Below are 4,907 nucleotides of genomic sequence, written 5' to 3'. Positions count from 1 at the left end.
GCACAACTAGTAGAAGAAAAGTAATTACGTCCATTGTCTCACTGGTGAGATTTCATCTGAGGTATTGTGTTCAGTCAGTTCTATGGGGCTTAACTCAGGAAGGAAATGGAATGAAGGTGGTCCAGAGAGAGATTACTTAACAGTTATGGGGTCTGCAAAAAAAAAAAAAAAGAAAAAAGCACTGTGTGATGAGACTAAAGGATCAAAACAGGCATAATCTAGAATATAGGGGAGATAAAACATGTATTTAATAATGTCCAAGTAGTAGAAGGAGGGGGTGGGGGCATAACATGAGGGTCCAAATGGATGGATTTGGAAGGAGTATTATTCATGGGAAAGGATGGTAGGTGTATTGAATGCCTTCCCACAGTTTGTGGTGGAGGCTAAAACAACAGTAGATTTCAGGAAAACTAACAGGTAAACATAGAAGGTCTTTCATTGTGAAGGAAATGAAGTGAAAGTTGCAGTATGACCTAGTAATAATTAAAACCACGAGGTAAAGCAAGCCGATACTGAAGGGCTATAACTTGAAAGCAAAAATCAAAGTGGTGGCCAGGATTATAGAAGACCACAAATTAGGTGGTGGACTGAGCCTGGCTGGCAAGTCAGCAACAGCTGAATTTATCAGGCAGGCTATGCAAAACTCATAGTAATCAATTGGACTTGGACCCTGTAGAAATAACAAGAATGGAGTACGACCATAACATAAAAGAAAGGAATACACAATGGGCTCCTTTTTACAAAGCTGCATTAGTGTTTTTGGTGCACGCATTTTAGCGCGCGCTAAACCCGCACTATGCGGCTAGAACTAACGCCAGCTCAATGCTGGCGTTAAGGTCTAGCGCGCGCTATTCTGCACGTTAAAGACCTAATGCGGCTTAGTAAAAGGAGCCCAATGTGTGACATGACGATAACTGATATCCGTTACATTTGCAATTCTAGACTATACATGGGAAGGAGGGTGTAGTTTTATGTATCTATTAAAAATTTCAAAAATAAGACCTGGTGAGATTAGAAGTATCAATTTATGTGCTTCAAACACATAATGATATTATGTTAATGATATTATGGTTGATCACACTTTAATTATTTTTTAAAATATTCTTGAATTTCTCTATTGAGAAAGACAAAATAAAGAGTGAAAAGGTCAAACAAATAATCATCATTTTACTATATGTTCAAAAAGTTACCTTTTTAAGAGGAAGTGGGTTAACAAAGTTGTATCTCCAGTCTTCATTACAAGTTTTTGAACACATATTTAAAAGAAAGATCATATATTTTGTGCTTGCATGACTGATTTTTTTCCATTCTTTCCATTGTCATTTTCAATAGAGAAGTTTATTCAAAAACATTCAAAAAAATAATTAAGATGTGGTCAATGGATGATGATAATAACTGGTAACACTGGTATAGAATCTGATGCATTTAAAATGGTCACAGATATGACTACCCTTGCCACATTTTTATCTTTGCTATTTTATAAAGACAACATGCATATGTAATATGCCTTTATAAAAGTTCACAGAATGAGCCCTCAGCAATGCACAAATGCCATCAGTTACACCTGCTCTAAGGCAGATATAAATGTATGTATGCACTGGCATATTTTCTAAAGGATGCATATGCTTCACAATTCCACCCAAGTCCCATCCAAATTACCACCCTGAGAACACCTTTATGTAAGCTGTAAAAAGAATGCAAACTCGTCAGGATGCATACTTGTATATGCATATAAACATGTTTATTACAATGCGCTTTACTTATGGTAAATGAATTATAAAGTCCCTTCCCCCCACCGACTGTCTCAGATTTCTTCTAATTTACCTAATTATCAATCGGTTTCATCTGCTTTTATTAAAGACAGTCTGATTATACATCAACAATTAGAGTTTCTTGAAAATAGAATGAGAGCAAAAACATTACGTTTGTTGAACTTCCCTTTTTGCTATCTGTTGTTGCTCGAGTTATTATTACGCAGATATTTGAAGGAGATATTGTTTTGGATAAAGTTGAAGTAATTATTTCGGATTGTAGGTATGTTTCTGTAATGAAAGCTGAGACTGAGGACCTGTTTTACAAAGCCACACGGCAACAGCCCCAAAGCCCTTTAAATCTCTTTGGGCTTCGGGGCCATTACCGCGTGGCTTTGTAAAACAGGCCCTGAGGGAAATGCAAAGGAGGGATCTAAAGAGTCTTCGAGTTTAACTGATTTTCTTGAAGCCTCTCAGGAGGAAACAACTACTAGAGCAACCCTCCTTTCAACTCTCTCAACGGAACAGGAGAAAATAAATGTCTTAAAAAAAATATTTTCGGAATAAGAATTCTTAGTTTTATGGTCAGCCCATACGGAAGTTTCTGGATGTGGCTAGGACCACGCAACTATGTTGCAAGGAATTCTTGAAATTGAAAGATAGAGTTCTATCTTTGGGAGGTAATTTTTTTCCTTCAATTTCCTTGCAAATGTGTAATAATGTTACAATCTCATAGATATATTTTGATCCTTCTCATCTTGAAAAAGAAGTTTCTGATGTGGGTTAGAGGGTTTTAGAGGATGAATTGATATAATATACTATAGGAAAAGTGGTGATAGAAAGTTAGGGTATTAATAATTGTGAATTTCTGGTGTTCTTTCCGGTTGATGTGGACTATGCATTCTTTATTTTATTTCATTTGAAATATTTAATGAAAATTATTAATAATAAAAAAATATATAATGTTATCCCTAAAGTTATGGATGGATCACTAAAGTAGGCTGCTGGTGGCCGGATACTGTTTGAAGAGACCATGGTGACCTAGTAGGCTAGAAGATTGGCAAGCAGCACACCAGTATTGGCAGCTTTAAAGCTCATTAGAAAATGTGATGGTTAGACATGGGAAGGGAATGATATCGGGTGTTAAATAAATAGGGGAACTTATATGCTCATCTACTCAAGATGGCAGAACATAATAGAAGAAGCAACCAAAAACCGTCATGGAGAAGAAGAGATATTTTATAAACAGTCATGCTATATGGCTGATAGCAGGGATCTATCCTTAGCAGCGTGGGCAGAAATAATGGCAAATTAGATTATCAATTGGTTCTTTTCTGCAGTCTGGTAAAGTTACACACTCATACTTTATCACACTCAGTCACAGTACTCAGCTATCATTGTTGGCTGTGTATACATGCCTGCTTTATTGGGCATTACTGCTAAGTAAGAATGCTATGGCTTTTTGGGGGGACAAGGGAAAACTAAATTCTAGTAGCTCACTTCCTCAAAACATAGGGCTTTTTCATTTTTATTGGAAAAACATTTTAGCACAGCTGGATGCAGAAAGTCTAAACCTGCTTTGAGATAACACAGATACAAATTACTTATTCGACAAGCCATTAGTTATCATTATAGACTATATCATGTGGTACATGTGAAATCTTGGAACATAACCTATCTTAAGAATTCAGAAATGTATGACCCAATAGTGATTTGTAATGACAAGGCTCATTTTGCCTTCAAAAATGTACTGTGACCAAACTAATAACATCAAACCATGATTTAATGAAATTTAGAGCAAAAAAGAAGTACATAAGGTCCACCACGATAGAACAGAACTTGGTATAAATTTGATTTATTAAAACTCACTATTACAGAAAACATCTGATCAAAGCAGTATACAACACAAGGGTGCAAACAGAAAAAATCTCAATGTTTTTCCTCCATTCCTCTCATCCTTTTGCATTCATCAGTTCTTCTTTTAGGGCAGGGGTTGACAACTTTTTACAGCAAAGAGCCAATTTATCCAAAATGTTTGACCCAAGATGTACAAAGAGCCCCCTCCTCCAGGCCTACTGAGGTACATAGTGGTCCAGTGGAAGGCAGCAGCATGGCCCTCTCACTCCTGCTTCCTCATGGCTGCCTTCTAAAATGGCTGTCGCGACCTCTAGCAGCAGCTTGTGGTATTACAAGAAATACCATGAACAGCTGTGAGAGGTTGCAGCAGCTTTTTGAAGGCAGCCATACTCCTGCCACAAAGACCCCCACTGAAACACCATGTAGGCCCGGGGGGGGGGGGAGGGAGGGGGAAAAGGAGGTGGGAGATGTCAGGGCCTGGAGAGCCGCAGCCATATGCAAGAACAACTGAATGTGGCTCATGAGCCACAGATTGCCAATCCCTGCCTAGGGAAATACAAAACTTATTCCTACGTAGCATTCACAATATCATTCACACCTTCCAAAACATTTGATAGGTGCCTGAGCTTATTCCACACACAGCGGCATCAATAAGTGTAACAAGAATGCCTTAGGAATAAGGGAGGGTGAGGAAAGCTCCCAAATAAAATATGGTAATCAGCATAGGAATGGGGAAAACAGTCCTTTCAGAAGTGGTATACAACTTCCAGGCCCAGCCACTGCACTCTAGTCAGATCGTCAGTATTTAACCTGTAACTACAATATTTTATCAACATCTTAGACTGAAACCAGTTAAATTACTGCAGCACGTGACACTGATGAATTGTAATGAACATTAGAGTGCCCATTTGATAAGAGCAGGGATATCATTTATTATTTTATATAGAAAAGTATATCTGCAAGGTAGCAAAGAACTGCTATATTGACACAGCAAAGATCCAGTGCAGGAAGGTGTATCACTAGTTTTATTTATCCAAGAATTTTTAAAAGAGCCTTTATATTTTTCCTTAGAGCTACCAAAAACATATATATATACAACATAATTCATTATATTTAGTACAGCCTAAGTACAAAACATAATTTATAAGGTGAGGTTACTAGCATAAATTAATAAACCTTTTTATTTTCTTAAAATCTATATTTAAATTTTCTGAAAGCTTCTCAGGGGTAGGCAGGGTTTTAAATCAAAATTCATTACAAACAAGGAATTCTATAGGCAGAGCTAAAAATGATTTTTTA

The sequence above is a fragment of the Geotrypetes seraphini genome, chromosome 5, assembly GCF_902459505.1.
Source record: "Geotrypetes seraphini chromosome 5, aGeoSer1.1, whole genome shotgun sequence".
NCBI classification, from domain to species: domain Eukaryota; kingdom Metazoa; phylum Chordata; class Amphibia; order Gymnophiona; family Dermophiidae; genus Geotrypetes; species Geotrypetes seraphini.
This window is presented reverse-complemented; position numbering follows the sequence as displayed.